General features: G+C 38.6%; 1 protein-coding gene across 4 annotated transcripts in view; it reads left to right on the plus strand.

Moving 5' to 3' along the window:
* The window catches only part of CDK6 (cyclin dependent kinase 6), a 166,621-nt gene that overhangs the window by 65,218 nt on the left and 77,911 nt on the right, over positions 1 to 23,492 (plus strand). The gene's annotated exons all lie outside the window — the stretch shown is intronic.

Consider the following 23,492-nt stretch of genomic DNA (forward strand, 5'->3'; position numbering starts at 1 on the left):
TAGTTGCAGCTGTAGGCAGATGATTCTCTTGTTGTTTAGGCTGAGACTACTTGAATCTTCCCTAAAAGGTGTCTGTTTGAGGGCTGGATATTGTTAGAATGGATAAAATAAATCTTGCCCTCCTATCCCTTTCCCTTTGCCTTTTGTTTCCCAAAGCAACTACTTTTGTTTCATGCCCCTCTTGCCAGAACAGTTTCCATACATTCCAAGAGCAAGAAATGTTCATCATGGACCTGCGGTCTGTAGAGGATGGGCTCAAGGACAGGGGTAGTCCTGACCAGTTGTTATAGAAACTGGAAAGGCTCTCAGTAACTGGGAGGATGATCATGACATTTTCCTGTCATATTATCTTTTACAGTGCATCTGTAAGGGAGGACTTCTTCCCAGGAGAGGATGTGCTTGCATTATTGGTAGTAAAACACATATAGCAACTTCTCTTCTTTCCTAGGAGTTTCTCAGCAAAGTGGCACATTGAGGATCATAGCTTGAAATGTTTTAACAAAGTTTATGCCTGGGAAGAGAAGCTGAGAGATTGATGTTTCTACATTTTGACTGTGTCTGTTTAACATTTCTTTTGATTTTTATATTTTCATGAGGAAAAATAATTTATGCTTTCAGAGATGGATTATTTTACATTTGTATAAGTACTTTGTGGAAGTATGTTGTGTCATCTTAGTCTGGCAAAGTCCTGAAACCTATTTGAAATTCAGTTGTTTTAATAATTTGTTTAACAGCTTCAAACTTAGGAGTTGTTTGATCTTTCAGTTAAAAATTAGAACTAAAACAGATAGAGATCTATTCACTTGTATCAAAGTCACATATGTATAATGTCAGTTCCAGCAACCATGGTTTCTAATGAACCTTTGTGGATAAAATAAAATTTTTGAAAAATTGTTACAGCTTTGATGCAGTCCCAGCAGAAGACTGGAATGTACATTGGCAGGACTATTTTACAATAATGCTATTAAAGTTGTACTTCCTCCTGGGACTTTGAAGCTATCTAAGTAAACTGTATTTCAACATAACTAACATTGTGAAAATGATGTGCAAGGTGACTGGCATATTATCTAACTAAATATATTGAAATTGAATGACCAGTCCTCTGAAATCTCAATTTGAAATATCTTTTGAGCTGTGTTTCATTTAAATGAAATAGAAGATATGAGCATTGTATTAAATATTTGTGATTTCCAAAAACCCTGTTCTAAAATTGCACTATTAGACTGTAGTATATATGCATGAATATACATTTCATGGAGATTATATACTGATGGAGGAAATTGTTGTGCCTACTTTTGAAAAGCACTATTCTGCATATATGGTTTGCTGGTTCAACCCAGTTGCTATATCTGATAATTTGGCACAATAAAAGAGAAAATTTAGCCACACAGAAACAAGGAGTAGCAATTTTGGTCTTTTATATGCAGTGCAGGTTCCACTGCAGTCAGTGAAATTAGTGACTGTAAAATTCAGCTTGTGGTACATACATATCTTTTTAAATGGGTGAGGAAAAATGTAAAATTACTGTTTACTTGTTCTTCGCTATTGATTTCAACATCTGCACAGTAGCTGATGTGTTTTTTCTTGAAGCCTCTTTGGCACAGGAAAAAAGAGTTTAAGTTGCACCCTGTTGCTTCATGGTTTACGTCAAAACACTCAGTTTATGGAGGTACTTTTGCTGATAGTCAGGGCTGATCACATGGAGAAGGGTCTCAAGGCTTATTTTTAATACATTTTGATACCTTTCTAATGATGATCTTTATGGATATTCCTCATAGAAACTGAAGCAAACCATAGTTCTCCTGGCTGCAGGGGAATCCTGCCATTCTATAACAGCTGAGCATTTAACCCAGAGCACATACATCGTTAAATGCCTAATCTGACTTCTTATAGTTTGGCTTTTGAGGTTAATATGGATTTGTACTTCATTTATTTTCCAGAATTGCAGACAATTTGTGTAGAGTATTTCCCCTCACCGCTAGCGCAGTACAGAACAACTACCTGTATTGTAAGACCATCTGTTAAAGTTCTGCATGTGTCAGCAACACAGAGGTGCCAAATGAGCCAAGTAAGCTCTGGATAGCTTGATGTTGAAGAATCTAGTATACCTCTTTGGCACCATAGTTTAAAATCAACAATTGTTAGTAGAACTTAAATGACATAAAATTACTGTGAGAGAATTATCAGCCCCAAAAGATCTTTTCTGTGTGAATTAGCTACCATCATTACATAACATTTAGGGAAGCGAGGCTTGGCTTTTGCCAGTTTAGGGCATGCTAGGAATAAAGGAATATAAGTGACACCAGGACCACTTTAAGAATTTCATTTATGTTTTCCAGGTAGTAGTCAAACCGTAGCAGTTCAGAGAAACTAACCATATTGATCATTTAAACACAATTAGTACTTTTGTCTTAATGCTGCTCAGCAATGGCTTTCTAATGCCTAGTGCCCTGCAGTAAGAGTCACCCCAGAGGGTGTTTTAGGAAGATATAGACAGGTGCCCATAACATGATAGATGTAATTTTCCTATGAGACATTGCCTGGTAGTGGGAATACTTACCTAGGATGTAGGGCAGACACACTCACTTCCCCTCCCTGTTGCGAGGGGCATGAATGCTCTAGTCCATTTTTCTGGCTCTGGCTCTGGCTACTGAGTTCTAGGTTATTTTGGACAGTGGTATTTTAAATCTTTTCTGGTGTAGCTCTTCCATTATTTTTTAATGGAGTATACTTTGGGCCAGCGAGTTGGAGAACACTACTCTAAATACTTTTGAAAGTTCACTTTTGAAAGAGAACTATATTCAGCCCTTAATTTGATTAATAAGCCTTTGTAATTACTGGATTGTAGTCATGCTCACCCTTGCTGGCTTCCTCTGTCCGACCTGATTAATATATGTTCCATATGGCATGAATCAGAATCAGCAATGACAACATCTTCCTTCTTTCCTCTCTGCCCATCGTCTCCTCCCTTCTTTTCTTCCTGGGATACTCTTTAACTTTAGGACAGTTTATGTGGAAATGGAAGGTATGAGTTCAGTTTCCTTCGGACACAGCTGTTAGTCATGCACAGGTCCTTTGTAACGTTAATGATGTTAGCAGTTGAGCCTCCGACAGACTGGGCTCATTAGAAACTTTTGTTAGTTGACATAAGGGTAATGGAAATGGGAATGACACGTCTCTGCCACAGAAAGATTATTTTTTTTAAATAGTTAACAGACCACTGAAGCATTTTTATGTGTTAGCCTTTGGGACTGAGGCATGTTTAAGCTGCGTGGTCACATTTTATTCTGATGCTTGTGGGACTGGCATGGGTTCTTTGGAGGTCCTTCCAGTCATCTTGTTCTGCCAGTCCAGAGAGTCTGTAAGAATGAGAGGGGGCAGCAGACTGTTACTGAGGTTCTTTAATTTTAGTAATGAGCAAAGTTAACTTCCTAAACTAATGTCATTTTAAGTAAACCTGTGGCTTCTTTCAATGGTTTTCTTACAGTTGATCAGAATTCAGGCTACCCAAGCTACGTGTGCTAACAGGGCTGTGCCTGTTTCAATCTGACAGTCAGCAGAGGAGGGAACAGAACAAAGGTCTTCAGTATAGCAGGTGCATATGTTATCTATCATGGGACGTTAGAAGAACTGGGAATGTGTTTCTACCCAGGTCTGTGATCTGTGAATCATTATTGTATTCCCCCCAGCCTTGAACAGTGCAGCCAAATCATAGTGAGTGTTGGTTTAATGTATATGTTTTCTCTGCTGTGTCCTTATTCCTCACCCAAGTGAATGGCTTCTGTGAATGTTTTTTGGTTTCTTCTTTGCATAGGAAGCCTAGATACCCATCTGATTCAGGTATACAGATTTTGGTATTTAAATGCCTGAAATTGAGAAAGTACAGTGATGACCTAATTTCCTTTTGTGGGCTTATCTGAAAGTAGCCATAAATTGAATTCAAAAATATTAGCCCCATTCATAGAATAAATGTTGCTGTTGTGTCCATGTGCATTTGCTGTAATTTACATTACCTGCTATCAAATCAGGCTGACTGGTCACATCTTTGCAAGACACTTAGGAAATTAATATGAAGATACTGATTCTCAGAAAGCAAACGAGTGTTCGGTGTTGTGAGGTGACTCATCAGCCATCTGCCATGGTTGTACCTACTCAGTTGATCACGTATGAGATGTGGAGCAGATGTCACACAATCATGCAATTCTGAAAATAAAACAAGATATTCCAGGAAAACATCTTTGCCAGTACTGAGAGTCTTCAGAGTGTGGCTGTATTTAACAACATCAAAGCTAAAAGTCACTAAGAAAAGAACCTGCTCGAATTAATAAGAAAGATACTAAGAGAAGAGCTGTTAGTCATGTTTTCCTGTCAGTACTTTTGTGGTAAAGAAAGAAACAAAACTGAGTGAGGAATTTAGAGTGTACAAATAGTGGATCAGATCCCCCAGATAATACTAAGAGGTGTAAATCCATTAGCCTTAGTGAAATGGTGCCCATTTACAGCTGCTAAGGATTTCACTTTTGTGGATTATTTTGCGAGTTTTATTCTGAATCCATATCATAAATTAAAGAGTTGCCACTATAAATAAATTTTTTTAAAAAGGGCTGAATTGATACATCGTTCTGGGATAAATCTTTTTTTTTTCTATGTTATCCTACTCTGGACTGCTCTATGAAAGAGTAGCAGGAAAGAGAGCAGGTGCCTTGCAGAAATGGTAGCTCTGAAGGAACTAAACATTAAAAAGTGGATATTCTCCAATGAGTGGTGGGTCCTCCTGTTGCAGGTGGTGTAATTTCTTTCCCATACCATGCTGTATGTAGAGACACAGCCACGTCTCCTGTGGCTGGTAGCAGGTAGCAGTGTATAGTCTGACCAAGGGGTTAGGAGGAGTCATGAATAAAGGGACTACTGAGCACAGGATTTTATGCAATATAATGTTGTATCCATACAGTTACTTCTTCAGCCTGGACCTTTTTATTGTTAGTGTAGAGCCACTGATTTTAATTATGATGGTGTTAAATATCTCCAAATCCCTACAATTTCCAAATTCAAATGCAAACCTTTTCAATCTGATGATAATGTGTAGCTGTTTTGTGCAGCACTGCAGCCCAGGACTGCTCAGACCTCCATTGCTTGCAAACTGAGAGCTCATAAAAATGTGAGGCACTCCAATAATTTTAAATCACTCTGTCCTGACTAGAGTGATTTAAAATCATTGGAGCGCTTCACATTTTTTCAGTTGTTCCAGTTTGGAAAGCAGTCAAGCAACATTGGAGCATAATGCATGAAAGCAACCTGCCTGAAATAATAATTTTAGTCTTTCAAAACAATGGCACTGAATTAGAAATGTCATTGTGAAACGATGTCTATCAAGGGCTCTCTAAATAGACATCTCAACCTACTTTTCTTTTGTAGCCCAAACTCTTACGACACCAGTGGAGTCCAGTAGGACCCTAAGGGAAACATATTTTTTGAAGTCAGAAGGAAGCTATTGTTTTCAACAGATGGAGGACCAGAAATCATCTTTATTCAGAAAGTCAAAGGGAATTAAGAAACTGAAGAAATTCTGAATTGTGGGCAGGGATGGAAATTGAGCCTTTGGTAGAACAGGATTTATGATCAAGATATTGCAAAATATTAGTATTACACACAGTGGAAGTGAAGTGTTGCTATCAACTCATTTAATTTCTGTTAATTTAGCAGAGCTAGACCTTGATGTGATGCATAAAAAAGCTTAGCGATCCTACTGCTCTGGATTCTCTTGAGACACTCCGGTATTATTAATGGGATTGGGTTTTTTGATATTGGAACATCAGTGTGGTACCAATTGCTATGTGAAATGCTTTGATGACCCTGAAAGAAAGGGAGCACATGGTAGGAATAATGCTCCAGCAGGTGTAGAAGTGGGGCTAAGCTGCCAGGGAGCATGTCAGAAACAGTGCTGTACTGTTCCACAGTGAGCCAGTGGCAATTCTTCCAAGTGGGGAGTATTTTTGAGATGCTTTCTTTTGTCTTGTGGTGGTGGTGGTGCACAGTTGCAACTTGCTCTGCAAGTACATCCTACCTCACTGGTCAGCAGAAGTGTCACTCGTTTTCAGTGTCTTTCTCTTCATCAAAGAGATGCCACAATTAAAGCAATTGAAAGAAAGTTGCAGCTCATGGTGCACATAAAGCAGTGGCAGAACAATAGACTGAAACGTTTGGATTTAACTGTGTTCTTAATTTTGCTTACAAGCCATATATGTTGCTTTTGACAAGTAATTTGAAGGTCACATTGCAGCAGGTGTGAGATAAAGAGGGGACATTCCAAGAACCATTCTTGATTTTTGTGGGGACAGATAAGAATCACTGCTTAATAGTAGTTTCTATATTGGAAGGAAATCAGTCCCCTATGCAGTACACCCATAAAGCTGTACTTCACCCCAAAACAAGCACACAGAGATAGGGAAGAGTAGACAGAATAACACAGATGATGATGTGATGAGGTAGATATTTGGGGAAACTGGCCAACATATTTTTTCTTGTTGAACTCCAGATTCTAAGGGTCAAACTCAGTTGATCTGAGAGAAGCAGCATTGTGGCAGGATACATTTCCCATCTCAGCCAACCCAAGTTATTGCTACTCAGACTGGCTATACTAGAATATTCACAAAGTGTCTATTCACAGCAGTTCTACAGCTGTAGTGTAAAATACTTCAAAACTTGGCCACAGACAACTCATAACTAATAAAAGATAATATAGTAATCAAATAAGTTATTTTCCCATAAAGCTGTTTTCTCTACTCCACCACAAAAGAAATTTAATACCCTTGGACTAGCTGTATGCACTGGTTTTATGCCAACGAATAGGCAGGTTATTGTATCCCACAGTAAAAATTAATTTGAAGCGTGTTACTTTAGTGGCATATTGATTTAATCGAGATATGTTGTGTTCGTTTCTTTCCCTCTGTAGCAGATGTACTTAGCTTATGCCAAAGTCCCATGCAAATGGATAGGGATGGAATTCTTTTGTATTGTATGTTTTCATATGTAGAACATAAAAATTAGCTTTAAGAATTTTTGTGTTATTTATGAATACATAGGCACATAAACACACGTACATATATAAATACATATTGTAAAAGTCCTCAATGCATTTGCTGAAAAAATATTGCTGTTTGACTGAGGGAAAGGGAAATGTGATGATCATCACTCTACTGTCTACGAAGTTCGTTTTCTCAAAATAGGTGTGGCCCAGAAAAGGCCAGAACTGGCAACTCAGATGCTCAGAGAAGAGTCAAAAGTACACAAATGCACAAGGGGATAGCATCAGTTCTCGTCCTGTGTCGTTTGGTGTATATTGTCATTACATGTATACACATGAAGGCACGCTACTCATACATGTGCAGAAACACACATATACATGTGTATGTATATATATATCCGTGTATATATATATTTATACACACACACACACATATATATATCTACTGATTCCAGGAGTCAATCCAGTGGCTCATCACCAGACACAGCTGAGCTGCTACAGTCATAGGGAAGGAATAAAATGAGACCCAGCAGAGGTTGTTCCTCCTACTCTGTGTGTCAGATCAGGGACACATGGAAAGCCTCCGTCCCACCCGCCCCTGTGGATACCAGAGCAGACATGATTCCTCCCTGCTTCCTGTCCTCAGGCCATTAGGCACAAAACTGCAGAGAAGCACCAACCACTGGCATCAGCCAGCTATACTCAGCTGCTGAGGCAACCGAAACCAAAGCCTCTGACACTGAGAGCTGCTTTCAGTGATTTCAACTCAGTGTTCTCTGCCTGTGCTATTCCTGTTTGTTCAACCCTTTTTCTTTCCATCCTTCCCTTCAACCTTCATTTTTTCACCTCGCTTTCACTTTGTATTCACACTGTGTAAAGCACTCTTCTGTTCTTTCCCTCCCTCCAGAACTTTTCTCTCCATCACTTTTCTTTCCATTTTGCTTATCCATTCCTGACTCTACTCCCATAAAAATGTAGCATCATGGAACTGTCACGCTGTTTCTCCACCTGGGGTCTGTCTTGTCCATTTTATCTGTGAGCTTTTAATGGAAGAGGCTGTATGAAAGCCCTTGACTGTGTAGTGCCCACCATAATAGGGCCTCCTTTTTGGCTGACCTTTACACAATACCTTGTTAAACATGAGTCATGATAATCAGATCCTACAACAGCATTAATTTGTCTGAAACAGTGCCTTCTCCTCTGGTCTGCCGTTTCCCTATCACACATTTACACAACTGCTTCCTTTATATATCAGTGCTTTCTAATCAGCGTATGGTTCATGTTACAGGTTTCTCAGGTTTCGAAGTGAAATAAAATCAGCTTCCTTCCATTTTGAGAATATCCTTTTTAAGAAGTCCAAACAAACACAGACATTATTAGTAACTTCACAAGCAGCTGCTAGAAGACAGAAAATTTAGAATGGAAACACGAGTGAAATAACAGAAATACTGTTTGTTGTTTGTTCTCCATGCCATGGCAAAGGAAAATATTTAGAAATTGAAATTATTAATTTATTTGTAGTTTTAATAAAGCAGGCATGAGTTTGTAGGATTTGCCAATGTTGGTATTCCAGAGCACAGCTATGGGTCAAATCCTATTGTGGTGTAACTGTGGGATTCTTAGGGTTTCTCCAGGGGTGAGTGTGGGGTGATGCTGTTAGCAGCAGTTAACAAGCAGCCTTTCATTTGTTTTTGTGCAAAGCCTGAACAGTTTGCCATTAAGAAAAAACAAACTACAAAGGTTTGAGCTCCTGGATGAAATCTGTCCTTCATTTTTGGATTGAAAACCTTATCCAAAGACTCATAAATGTCACTATTTTAGGTTCTTCTTACTTCTCTGTAACCATTACAGCTATACAGAACTGTCACTTATATAAAACATTTAAACTCATGCTGGAATATACACCTGCACCTTCTGTTTCAACTTCAGACCTCAAAGGAGAAAAATCAAAGGAGCAGAGGCTCTGCTCCAGCAAAGCACTTAAGCTTCTGTTTAATTTTATGTCAACAGACTGCTCCAATATTAGAAGAAATGAGGTTGAAAAACTGAATTAGAGGAGCTAACAAAGGAGAATCAGTTGTTACCTTGTGCTACTGACCTGATGAATTCCAAGGTTAGAGCAAACAACAGTTTAAACTGTTGTTTCCATAGTCTCAGATTAGTCATAAACATGTGTTTTGCTTGTGTTTAAATGCTTTGTCAGAGCGAGGAAGTAGTCTTCTCTCAAAACTTACGTGTAAGCAATGTCTGTGCCTTTGGAACCAGACTCCTGACTATTCACAAGAATGTGTCATAGCTGGTCATCATGGTAAATTGACTCAGTAATGGAAAAGGGCTCCAAGGATCACAAGGTTTGGTGGACTGGTTTGTTTATTTTTTTTTTCATTAATATCTTAACTGTTCTGGCCAAAGACTATCCCGTTTGCCTTCTTTGAAAATAATGACAGTTGAGAATACCCATTTGCAAGAAGAAGTTGTATTTTACTATTTTGACCAGCTCATTAGATGTCATCACATTCTATCTATATTAATGTTGAACAGTGTCTTATACCATAAAGGACCCTTTGAAATTAGTGGCTTAATTAATTAATAAATTAGTGGGTAAATAATTAATAAAATTTCCCATTTTAATTACTTTAATTAAAATGGCAAAGACAGTTACTGCTCAACAGTTTTCACTATTGCTAAATATGTGACTTTACAAACAGCACCATAAAAATTCTAAGTATTCTAAAATGTCCCACTTTTCCGGTCTATGCAATAGGAAGTGTTGTGCCGTAACTTTCAAATGCCAAAAATAATCAAAAAGACATGTTAGCCATCTCTTAAGAGCATTTAATTTCCAAGCCAGTAAATTCAACTGCTGAATTTCTGTCCTTTGTTTTAGGATCTGATAGTTCTGTTGCATAACTACAATTAGGGAATCTCAAAAGGCTCCAAAATGTTACAACATTCTGTGGATGCAAATGCAGGGTTGTTTTTCATTTAGCTTTACAGCAGGGAAGGGGCACTGGCATGGCAGTGTGTTGCTTTTTTTTAACATCTAGTTTATGATTCATTTTAAAATATTCTTTCATTCAGAATTAACTTCAGATATTCCTGTTCTGACAAGCAGGGTAAATATTTTAGCAAGGACTTTTTAGAGAGAAATTTTGACAGTAACATACCCCTCCCTTAGTGTTACAAAGGAAATACCTGAAATCCAAACCCAAAGTCGTCATTTTAATGGAAATGGTTCCAAAAGAATACATAGAATATTACAAATGTAAAATGCAGTTAATGAAAGAGTATACATACGTCTTTCATGTATTTAAATAAAAATGTCTACATTGAGACTCGAGAAGGTCAGCAGCGATCTCTGAGCCGTATGCTTGTAATTACAGTAGTATGTTGTGTATAACTGTCATTCAGTGAGAAACAACACAGACTAAAAAGGAAGATACACAGAAAAAGGTTACGTTAAAGGAGGAGAGACCATCTTACAAAGCACTTTTTTATTACGTTTTTGCCTCGGGAAGAAGATATCCCTTCCTTTCTTTTAGTTTGCTCACGTAATTCCTGCTGATGTCTGTAGGGCTTATTGAAGACTAGGAAAAGGAGAATAGAGGCCAAGTTGCGTGGGCTATAGTGAACCAAAACTTCAGAGAGATGCATACTTGACAGAAAGTTTAGTATTAAAATAAACCACACTTTCTCTACTTGGTTTCTGGAGCAGAAAGTTGCAAAACAAGCAGAAAACTTTTGGTTCTCGATGAAATGGGTAGTTTAGCTTCCTTACATTATCTGCTCTAAGTGTTTCATTCTTTAACCTCTGTTTCAATGAAAGGAATTTAGACCTAGCTTGACTTAGGTTTATCTCTGTGAAGCTGAGGCCTTGGAAAATATTTCAGAAGTAGCTTTAGCCTTATGTTTGCATTTTGTTCTTTTGCAAATGTGGTAGAGGTAACCTTGATTTGCTAATTAGTGGAGTCACGCTTTATTGTGACAGAAAACTAAGAACAGTCCTTCAATGAAAATAACAAAGACCTACGCCATGGTGATTGATGAGAACTTTGTACAAGTGAAATGAGCTGGAAAGTCATCATCTTGTCTTTTCCTTTGCCACAGGAAAAGCATAGCAGAGAGATTTCTTTTCTTCTGGTCCTGATAAGGAATCTAACGAAGCATAAGGAGAGGTTACACAGCATGGAAATGTGTTACACCCAGCTGCTCACTAGCTTGCAAAGCTGCAGTCAATAATACAGTTGCTATTTAATAAACAAAAGAAAACAGAAGTCCTTTGATAGTGATCCCTAGCCTCTCTCATGTGCCCTTCTGAAGATACAGTTTGTTTCTACTTAATTGACTGTAATTTTGGAATAACATAGAGTTTGATATTGTATTGTATGATTTGTATTTATTTTATTGTTGGTGAGAGGAAAAACAAAAGACTTGTCTTTCTGGGACCTGATTCAGCAAAGTATAGACATATGTGGTCCAGGTTGTCTTCATGGTAGCTACTTTTATTCTCATAGGTTTTCCATGAATGGTTATAGTGAAGATACACAAGAAGATAGGTAGTTTTATTTTCCCAATTGGCTTACGTAATCAGTAGCATGCTTTTCTGCTTGTCACAGGTTACCCTTTTGAGAAGCAATATTGCATTTTTCACAATCTGCATTTGTCAAGTGCATGATTTGTGACACTTTACTTTTAAAAGGCACATCTTCATGAAAGCAGTTTGTTCCATTGATTGGCTCTTTTTGCACACTAACTTCTAACATACCTTCGGCTTTTTATTAAAAATCTCTTAGAGTTTGTTTTGTTTAATATTCAGAAGATGAAGGAAGGGAGAGATTATCCTTTGCCTGTGAAACACTGGAGGCCATCTTCTCCCCTCTCAAGACGACTATTGACACTCATGTTACACCTTTCCCCTCACCCCCAAAGTAGAGCTGATTCTTTCCTATTTTGTTAACATTAAGAAATAAGTAGACTCATTGCTTATTGTGTCACTGCAAGTTGAAGATGCCTCCTTTTTTTAGGATCAGGCAAGTGTTCAAAAGAAAACAAGGCAAGGTTTACACTAATTTGTGCTAATGTAAATCCATGTCATTTTGCTCAGCCCTGGAAGGGCAATGGCACGTGTTACTTTGGAGAGACTCAGCAAATGTGTAACTGAAGACTCAGCATCTTCCACCACTGCAGCCACAGCAAACATCACAGTCACATCTCTTCCTGCTGCAGTTTGTTGTATCTGAAATCCACAGATGAGCTGATGAGGCATGCTAGTAGCTCACATCTTCTGATGACCTACTTTGCTCATTATCACCTGGCCTGTGGGAGACAGCAACCCAAAGAGGTGGAGTAGGAGCACAGGCCCTACTGTGTGGTAGAAGAAATGGCTGAGCGGGATGGGATGCAGTGCAGGCATGACGAGAAGGGTCAGAACTGGGGATGGAGCAGGAATGGGCAACAGGGCTCATGAAGGGAAGAAAGAAGTAAAAGAAAAGATAAGAAATATGGAAAGAAAGGAGAAAGTGATAGGCAATGTAAGTGGAATGGAAGGGGTAGCCATTCCTGTAGTCTAGTGCTACCAGCAAACTTCTCATGCTTTCAGTGAAAACAAAAGACTTGTGTGTACTTGCCCAATTTCTCTTGCAAAATCTCTTTTCTGTGCCTTGTCTGTAGGAAGAGGTGCTTGCCTGTTTCCCTTGCAAAGCTGTTGGTTCAGGAGCTGTTATTTTTTTTAATTCGAGTTAATAGAATTGCAAATGAACTGCTGCTGTAAACATGGAGAACAACTCAATCTGCTGAGTGCTTCCAAAAATCAACTGTCTTGTCCCCTACTTTTAATTTAGGTGTAGTAAGGCATCAGTCAGATTCTCATCCTGAAGACTATTTTGACAGCTCAAACAACGCTATAACAGCATTGCAAAATGATATGTAAAGTCATTGGATTGGAGCTCTTGGGCAAGCTGTCCCCTCACAGTTCTTTCTTGAAGCTTATTTATACCCATAAATTATATTTAAAAAAATATATCTTTCCTCTTCTGTATATCCTTGATTTTCTTGAAGGTTGTTAAGCCTTTACAACTGAAAGCAAATTCTAGTTCTTTAGAGTATTTAACAAACATTAACCAGTTAATCTTTGCAACACTCATGAATTAGTTAACCATTATCCCTGAATTTATAATATGGAGCAAGAGAGGCAGCAAAGTTAAGTGCACTCCTGTGACTAGAGCTCAGGTGGTAGTAGGCCCCAGTGTTGTGCATTGTACAGCACTGACAAGCATCACGATTCTTCTGCTGTGTACTTAAGTACCTTACAAGCCAGAAAAACCCCCAAAAGTGAAAAGTGACTTAAAAAGTACACAACTGAGCTTTTGTTTATTATGTATTCCCTGGAGAGATTAGGAAGAGATTACCTCCTTACTTTCCTAATAAAAACTGTTAACTATTTATTAAAAGTGTCTAACTTTAGAGAATAGCAGTATTTTGATGTCTGGTGTCATTTTTGTCTCAGAGAAGGTTGGCTGCATCTCTCTGAAGGTCCTGTTAGTTGCAGTGAGTGTGGAAGGAGAATGGAAATATTAAAAAGCAGTGGGACAAGCTCAGGTCTTTGATGGATAGAGTCCCCATGACTTCATTGGACTTTGGCTGTGCCTAATACGAGGTCATCTTCTTCCTCAGCATGCAGGTGTCATTCATGATGGAAGCACTATTAAGTCCAAACTCTTCAGTAACCCCAGTTTCTAATTCAAAAAAGTGACTCTACTGTCTAGCCTCTTTTACAGGGCCTTGAGCCCTTATGTATCTGTATATGCCACAAAATACATTTGCTTATATATCAAGAAATTGGTCAAGCCTGTATTATAATGTTTAAACAAGTTTTCCATTAAACAAAAATTGCTAGAATGAGTTTATAATTGTGAAGAAGCCATAGGAATTAGCTACCCAAATTTTATTGATTTCAAATGATGGTTATGTTTTTGATCACTAGGATCCTTTTGACTGCTTTTTTTCTCAGTTTTAAAAAATCGTAACTTACTTTCTTGTTACCATGCAGGTGTTTCATCAAGAGCCCATGCATTTCTAGTGGCTAGTATTTAAAAAAGCAAGTGAAGAGAGAAATTAAAGGAACAATGTTCTTGAGCCTTTTGTGTCTAGCCAAGGATTTGACAGTTTTTAAAAAAGTCTAGGCTGAAAGGTACAAAGCTGCCTTGGGTGTATGAGATCTGATCATCCAAATCCTCTGGGATGCTTCTGAAGTCTCATCCTTTGTTGTTATGTATCAGTGTATAAACAAATCAGTGTAAACACAGCAGACAAATCCTATGAGAATTTCTGTAGAAATGTCAGTATTGTTGCCAAGGTGTTGATGACCATTAGGAAAAGTAGTCTGTCATAAATCTCTATGTATTTACATAATTTGAATGCTCCTCTGGACCAGAATCCATGTGGTCTAAGATGTTTGCATGTGATTTTGAGCACATCAAGATGTTAGTCTTTGTTCTTGGGTTAGCCTTTCTTGTGCTTAGGTGACAGAGTAGGGAGTCATCTTCCAGGGCCTTCCATGTTATCTCTAATGTTAGCTTAAGTTAGCAGTCCCTAAGAAAAATTTACAGATTTACTCTTCTGGGAGACTTTACCTCCTAAGTCCGAAGCTGTTTGTAAAGCATTTTTCTTGATGTATGTGCACAGCATTGTTTCAGCTTTCTAATCACTGACCAGCTGGCTTGTTAGTGAATAGAGCTGTGGGCCCCTTGCCACATTTCATGTGAGGTCTTGGCTGGGTGGCCAAGCAGGCAGCCTGCAGCCAGTGTCAAAGCAATTCAAGAGGTATTGGCACAGCAGTGTCCCCATTAATTTCTGCTTGTCACATGCTGTCATGCAAGTTACACCAGAGAGGAAATGACCGTTAAAAAAAAAAAGTATGCCTGTGGCACTTGGTCCCCTCCAGACATTATCCCCGAGGTTAAACAAGTGGATACAATTAGCTGCTATCCACAGACAGCTGCAGGGAAGGAGAAGCCGAGATCTGGGCCCCACAGCAACATGTCTTTCCTGTTAGCAAGGAGTGTTGTCTGTCAACATATGCCATATTTTAACCCTTCATGCAGTTTGAGTAAATTAGAGAGGTATTATGACCGGCAGTGTCAGGAAGGTGCTGGTGAAGAGCTATAGTACTGCTTGAGCAGCATTCTTCTTTAGGGAAAAGGGTTGGTCTGAAGGGAAAAGGGTTGATGCCATTCCTTGTAAGGAGTGGTGTGAGAGGCACTGGAGAAGAATCCACTCATCAGTGATTGATAATTTACTGTAGTTTGTAGATTCTAGCTGGGAGTGAGAGAGTGATTTCTGTGAACTCCTCTCAAAAGCATACTGAAGTAGTTAAGGGGAGTCACATCCAGCTTTGTAGATTTTCTGGATGGACTGATTTATCTAATTACGTCAGGAGAGCTTCCACAAGGATTGCAACAAGTGATGATCAGCTTAGGAGGTCCCAAAATACAGATGGGGAATGCAGAAACAAAGACTGTGAAGAGGAAGTGGTAATGATGTCCCACAATGAGAGAAGGAAATATATACTATTAGGAGCAATCAAAAATCTTTTTTAAAAACTGAAAGTACTAAGCTCTACTGAGAGGTGATAGAGATAGGGGTGTATGCACAGTGCTCCAGAACAGATTGAGTTAGTCAAGTTTAAGTCTGGCTTTTACCTCAGAAGAGGCTCACAACATCAGTCGAAGGAAGAATATGATTTGTCCTGTTGAGAAACGTGACTACTAAAGATGCTGGAATTATATGAAAAGTGTGTTCCAGAATTCAAACTGCAGCTCTGCCCCAGCTATCCAGTTGGACCTGCTGTGACGCTTAGATACCAAATTTGGGCTGTTGTCAGTCTCTAGACATGTGCTGGAAGGGGCTTCAGAGCCAATGCATACAAATCACAGGTGCTAAGTCATTTGTGTGGAACTTACCAGTTGGGTGAAGACCAGTAAAGAGTTTGGAGGATTCCTCAGTTCATTTTAGTCCTCATCTTTTTTTTAGATGGTATGAGGAATAAAAGAACTGAGTGTGTAAGAACTTGTCAAACCAGGAAGCTCTGTGAGAAACAGCTGTCTCAATACAGTTATAAAAAACTTGTATTAAAAGAAAGGAAGTTTCCCAGAAAGTATTTGGGGATGTACAAAACTGTGATGATATCATCCAGAGATACAGGAAAAAAATCTGGGTTTTTTGCTTATCTTGTCTCAGATCCATAAATTCTGTTAATAGCTATGCCTTCTGTTGGTTTTTCTACAGAGCACAAAGAGTGGAAAGGTTTGAGCAGTGAAAAAGACTATTAATCACAGTCACATTTACCTGCTATAAAATTTTCATATACAGTAGAGGTCTTGCTAACAGTGCCACATTTGCCAATTTCTATCAGGTTGTTAAAGCAAGTTTCCCCTCTGTTCTCATTGAATTTGCATGTATTTTATCTTAAAAACACCGGTAGCCAGATAGGAGATACTGTATGTTGCATTTGCATGTCTGGTACTTCCACTTTGATAGGAATTTTTGGTACACCGACTGACCGAACATAAGTAAGTAGGACAATAATTATATAGGTTTCCTTTCAGTCATGCATATTCTTCTCATCAAATATAAAAAATAGCAGAGGAAAAAGTAAAACTTGAAAGATCTAAATTGCAAAATGACTCGACGGGTGTTGAACTATAAAATTAGAAAATTATGTGGAAAGACTTATATATACTTAAATAGTCTGCGTCCACGTGTGTGCCCAGGCACGTGCATTTACATAGGTGTCCCATAGATGTTAAGTAGACGTGTCATATTTGGTCTTTGGTTCACAGGTACTGAGATCAGCGTGGAAATCTGGCACTATTAAGATAGTGGTAAAACAGACATGTACTTGGGCTGAAACTTTTAATGACCCCTAAAATATTAATCCTTAAGGAGGGCAGACAGAAGGTTCCTCAGAGCAGTTCCTTGAACACAGTCAGGTGCATCTGTTGTCGTAATCTAGTCTTAATTATGTTGCCTCTGCTGCCGGTGAGCTCTGGTGTTTGAGGAGTGTTTGGAGCACTTCAAAATATGCTTGTTCAGGTTCTTCTGCAGCAGTGCAAATTCAGTGGTTCTTTTCTAACTCAGAAGGGACAGTTGACAGAGGGACCAGGACATGTTAAACCTGCTGTGGTGGCTATGAATTGAATTCAGTGTACACACAGGAGTACGACCATGAAGGAAAATAGTGCCTCAGTATACTGAAAGCTATGATATATATACATAAAATTCAATCATAAACTTATGGCAATGCAATAGTATTGTTAAACCGGAGAGCTTTTCAAAGCCTTTTTTTCCATGGGTCTCTATAATTTAGTTAAAATTTTGTATTTTTCCTAAATTTTGTGCACAGTTGTGGTACTTTTGCCTGAGACTGACATATAATGTTCATGATACACAGGCAGGTCTGTGAATAATAGTGACATTTGCCACTAGTCTGGCTGTGAACTAGTTGACTGACTATTGTATTTCACAGTAATTTAAAGGACTTCCTAATCGTGGTTACCTTGCTACTTCCAGTAGCAACCAAAATAGTCTTCAAAACAGTGTTTTAGAATCTCTATGCGTTCAGGTATTGTACCTTTTAAATTGCTACACAAACAGTTCTAGCCATTAAAAAAAAAAACAAATAAAAAAACAGAAAACCAACAAAACAAAAAACAAGACAACTTAGCTATATTTGTTTCAGTGTTTATTGCAGTGGGCTACCATAGATAGCATTGCCTTTAATGGGATTATTCAAAACATTAAAATGCGTGTATACATACATGCATATTTTTGTGAGTATGCATGTCCATAGGGTTCTTCATCCTAACAATTGGATAATCCAGAATCCCTTGCGTGATCTGTGCTTTCTTTCTTACAAAAGTTGTTTAAAATAGATTAGAGACTGTTTATCAGAATATATTTTAAAATATCTTTTAATCTACTCTGAGTGTATTAAAGTATCTCTGATATGATTAAAATAATTTTACAATTCAGAGGTAATTGCACTACTATTTTACTTCATATTTAAAAATATATATAATTGCTAATTATTTTCCAATAGATTGTTTACCTTTAGGGTATCAACATACAAAACTCCAACAACTATTAGACTAATTCCTTGTGTGTGCTTGGCAGATATTAATAATGCACTAAATGAATTGGCTGTATTTTGCTCTGCACAGCATTTTACTCTATGAACAGAAAACTAATGTTTTATCTTGTATAGTAAGGTTGATTAACATGGCTAACTGAGTGGATCATTTGAATGTATTGTTTTCTTATCAAAACAATCAACATATTTAAATTGAACATGCTGTGAAGTTCACATTGTCTTGGTACTCTGCAGTTCATTGACAGGAATATCACAACAGCCTTCTCTGATGAGGAATGACCCTTAACCATGTGAATACTTTCATGAAAAGGAATAGAACTACTCTGAGATAAACTGTTGCCCAATGTAAGGAAAATTAAGAGCTTTATATCCTGTATATTGAGTTGGATCATGGATGACTCCTGAGAAGCTGTAGTGTGGTTAGGAGAAGGCAGAGAGCGCAGCCGCCTCCTCCCCTTTCTGAATGCCCTGCAGGGAGACTGAGCAGAATAGCTTTCTCCTGAGAGAAGGAACGGGGCACAAAGGCAGGGATCTGTCTGCTCTTACTGTGTCCCAGCCACTGCACCCAGACAGCTGCATGGAGAGGAGCATCCTGCAGCTCTGCAGACAGTGGCAGATTGCATGTCTGCCCCCACCATCACAGTCATGGCATTCTAGATAGGCTGGTGTGATGGGTTCCCAGCGCAGTGTGAGGACAAGAGTTAAAAAAGAAAATCACTGCATTTAACAGGGAATCACTACATTATTGCTAATGCCTTTGGGATTCAGTGTAACAACATTAATCATGTCTTTTGCTATTCATGGATCTGTACTGTGTAATTCCTCAGGAATGCCATTGTTTTTTTGGCATTAATTAATGTTGACTGTTTGTTACAAAGCATAACCATAGAAGTGCTGTAATTATTCTGCTTCAGAAATGGGCCTCAGAGAATGTGATAACTCTTTAAACTTTCATTCCATCATGTTTAAAATCACTCTTTAAATTGAAAGCATTATGATGGTTGAGGGTTCTGTAGTTCTGTATAATCCTGTAGGATATGAAGGAAGCCTCATCCTGCTCCCCTTTTGCTCAGAGAACGTCCTGTTTCAGTGAGAGCCAGTGAGCCTTTTCATCACACTGCCTTGACTTATTCATTACACATTGCTGTCTAAAACTCATCTCCTTTGTTTACACTTGTGGTCGCCTTTTACGCAAACACTCCTACAGGAAATGTTCAGGATGAGTATCCCAACACCTGCCACCCAAAATAGGGACATTGCATTCTGCTCAGCAAAAGGAGAAAAATGAGTTACAGATAGACAGAAACTCTGGGTGAAGGATGCAGGTTGTTGTGCAGCTGCATGAGATACTCCATAGAAAAGTAGGAGAAACATTAGGAGATTTCAAAGGATTGTTGTGCTTTACAAAATGTTAGCACAGAAATTGAGCAGGAAGAGGAAAATAGGCAGGTAGAAAAAAACAAAAAAAAGCCATACAAAGCACGTGTTAGTATAAATTTAGGGTCTGTTATTGTTGACAAGGCTCTTTACTGCATTGCTTTTATTTGGTATTAGGAAGTCCTATCACCGTAACAAAGAGCAATCTGGTTAAAGGTTTTTCTTTCTTCATGTAGTAGCCAATGGAGGAAGAGTTTGAGCTTCACATAACAAGCAGCCAGTCATAAGTGTATGTTACCTTGGGGTGCATGTGTCTTCTGAAGTCATATTACTTTGGTGTTTTCCTTCAGGTTGCATCTTACTGTGTTCCCCTTTACCAAGACAAAATGTAGCATTCATGCCTTTACCACGGTTGTGGGTTAGCCTAGCCCAGCAGTCAAACTTCCACCCAGGAGCTCACTCACTTCCCCCACTTCAGCTACAGAAAGTAGAAAAGAACAAGAAGCAGGAAGGCTCATAGTCTGAGAGAACAGAAATTGCTTATCAGTCACATCATAGGCAAAATAGACTCATCTTGGAGAAAATCAACTTAGTTCAATACCAGTCAAGATAGATATTGAATTGCTAATTCAGATGGTGGTGAAAAAAGACAGATGTTCAAATCACACCTTCCCCTGTCTTTTTGCAGGCTACACATCACTTCTGACTGTCCTCAACCCGAGCAGTACAGGAGAATGGAGCGTGAGGGGTTGTGATCAGTCCATAGCAGCTCCTCTCTCCTGCTCCTTCCTCCTCACACTTTCTACCTGCTCCAGCCTAGGTCCTTTCCACAGGCTGCAGTTTCCTCAGGAATATCTGCCTGCTCTAGTGTAGGTCCTCCACGGGCTGCAGTGTGGATATCTGCTCCACCATGGAGTATCTCCTCTTTCTCCTCTTACTTCTCTTCCTCCTCCTCTCACCTTGGTGTTTCCTGTGCTGTTTCTCACTCCTTTTGTTCCCTTTTCCTCTTTTCCTCCATCTTTTTCTTCCCTTTCTTAGTTTTGTTTTCACAGAAGCACCACTGTCCTGTCTGATAGGCCCAGCCATACACTGCAGTGGATCTGACAGAGCTGGCTGGAGCTGAGTGTGTCTGGCAGGAGACAGCCCATGGTGTCCCCTGACAGAGGCCCCTGCAGTCCTGGCTGCTGGTGCCCAGGCACCAACACCACAACCAACTTCACAGTTTCTTTTTTCTTTGAGTAGATATTTGAATGTTCTGTCAAAAGCCATGCCATCCTCTTTTGGGTTAGGCAGGTAGAGTCCTCCTCCAGAGAATCTGGCTGGTCTTAAACAAGTAGTAAGTTACTGCAGATAACTCACAGGTATTTTCTTTGCAAGTCAAAAAGGTTGGTGACTCTTAAAGAATCAGAGTGGTATTTGAAAGCCAATGGCTTGGAAGGGATTTAGGGATCAGATGCTGGAGGAAGATTAAGAGGGGTCAGTGAAAGATAGAGTCAAGAGGGGATAGGACAAGGTGGAGACAGAAGTCTGTAGGAAGTCAGGGCTTTTTGCTCCTGCTGCCCCTGAGTGGGGAAGTGTGTGCTGTGAAGCTCCCTTTGGCAAAGATAGCAGCAGCTGCTCAGCCTCGCCCAAGCCTAGCCCCATCCTCCTTGATGCTAGAGGAAGAATATGCAGAATGTACTTCTGTGCATTATTGAGACTCATGACATAATACGGTGTTGCTTGAAAAGTTCATCGTAATTTGGTCCTGACTTCACTGCTGATAAATTCAGTAAATATCAGACCGAGCAATCATTGTTGATACCATATATGGTGGAACAGGCAAAGATGCAGCATATCCACAACAAATTTTGCTCCTGTTTCCATTATGAGGCTTTTACAAAAATTAAAGCTACATATTTGCCTCTAAAGAAAGTGTGTTTGTTTGTTGCATCCCAAAATAGCTCAGTTTTCCAGTTACAGATAAGTATTTTAGATTTCTGCATAGACTGCATTGAAAATGTAGCCTGAAAAGGAAGAAATTGTAAAGCCATGATTGTCTGAACATAACCACAGTGGGATAATGTACATATCTTCAACTTGAGCAACGGCAACCATCATAGGTTTTGTAATATTAGAGCATTACAGAACTGTGTAGTCTGAAACAACAGGCACATTCTGTGTCTTGTGTTTGTAAACATGCACTATCCAAAGAACATCTGATAGACGTCAGGAGAGGTTTGATCATGACTCATTAGAGCTTGTTCCATTAATCTCCTAAGGCATGAAACTTCTTGTTTGTGGAATAGAATTGATCACTTTTCAATTAACTTTTGAAATATGATTTTATCAGTAATTCTGAAGTGCAGTATGCCTATCTACCACAGAAAATTTCTCAGTGAAAAGCAGACATGGAAAAAACTAATCCTTGAGGCACATGAAGACTCTCTTGTAGTTATTTCTAGATCATAGTAATTGAGATAATACTGGGTATTCATCACTAATAAAAATGGATCCATTTCCGTCAGATGAGTGGAATTATCCTGATTTAATTAGGTAGTGATCTGGCTTGTGCATGTTTACGGCTTTTATCCAATTTACTAGCAAAGGTTAGTATCTTCTGGTGTTAGTTACAGTGTCAAAGAAAGCACACAGCCCAGACTGAATCTGATGTTTCTTACAAGTGGCTGAGCAAGAGAATGAAGTCATTTCTCAAATGTGAGGCCTAATGGTTTTTGACTAGGCTTGTGTACAGCACAAAATTAATCATTCATTATGGATAAAAAAGCAATTTAAAAGTTCTCTCTTTTATTTGCTTTGGTATTGAAAATCCATTTGTGCAAATAAGTATCAAATTCTAGGCTGTACTATTTGGGACTCTATTTAAAATGCGTAATAATAAGCCCATGTCATGATTTTGGCTTCTGCTCTTTTCCTAAGTTGCTGGGAATTTAAAAACAGGATAAAAATGAATCAAAAATACCAAAAAGTCTTTTTGCATCCAAACACCCTTCTTTACACACATGAATCTCCGGGCTGTTCTTCCAACATAATTTTAAACTGAAATCTGTTCATACCTGTAATAGTAAGTAATAAACATAATCAACAGTCCAAAATGAATACTAGAGAATAGCCTAGATGGACTAACTCTGGATTTCCTGGAAGAGAAAATACAGCATTTTTTCCCCCTCAGTTTTTCTTCTTTCTAACACCTTTTAAATTTACAGTTTTCTGGTTTTCTGCAGCCCATCTAATTTTTTCTGTGTAAAAAGAACTTCTGTAAATGATATTCATCTCTTGAGTCCTATGAAGGGAGGGAAAGATAAATCACTTTCCATTTTCAAATATTTTCTTCTTTTACCTGTGCCTGGAGAAGACTGCTTGCAACTTGCTATGAACAGAGCAGAAGTGTGTTTGCTGTGCTTGAGGAAGAAAGTCGAAACAAAACCAGCATCAGTTATAGGAAAAAATATTCTTGATATGTTTGGTAACTGCAGGAATGAGTTTACATACTTGACAAATGAGTGGGGTGCATAAATGTCACCAAAAAGGGAGTTGCCAGGGTCTACTGACTAATCCTTCAGTTCTTTAAATGATTTTCTTATTCAATATTATGTCTACCTGGAATAAAAAAGTAAAAATAGGCCCAAATTCAATCAAGTTCGTACTTAAAATAACCATACACTTCAATGTTCTTGGTGTGTTCTTCACATCTGCAAGACTGATCCAGACTGTTGAATTTTGATATAAGTTATAATGACAGGGAGTGAGAAGATAGGACATGTATTAATTCTGCTGACGAATGAAACCCACAGAGCTGTAGTCCTAGTTCTTACGCAAATTTCTGAACTGCAAAGGAAAATAACATAATTATAAGAGGATTAAATACACTTTGTTTTAAAGATGTAATCTGTATTATACCAGTTATTGAAATTATCAGATCTCAATTTTTTCTGGGGAAGC

The sequence above is a fragment of the Manacus candei genome, unplaced genomic scaffold, assembly GCF_025592945.1.
Source record: "Manacus candei isolate 608988 ecotype Guabito, Panama unplaced genomic scaffold, ASM2559294v1 h1tg000056l, whole genome shotgun sequence".
NCBI classification, from domain to species: Eukaryota; Metazoa; Chordata; class Aves; order Passeriformes; family Pipridae; genus Manacus; species Manacus candei.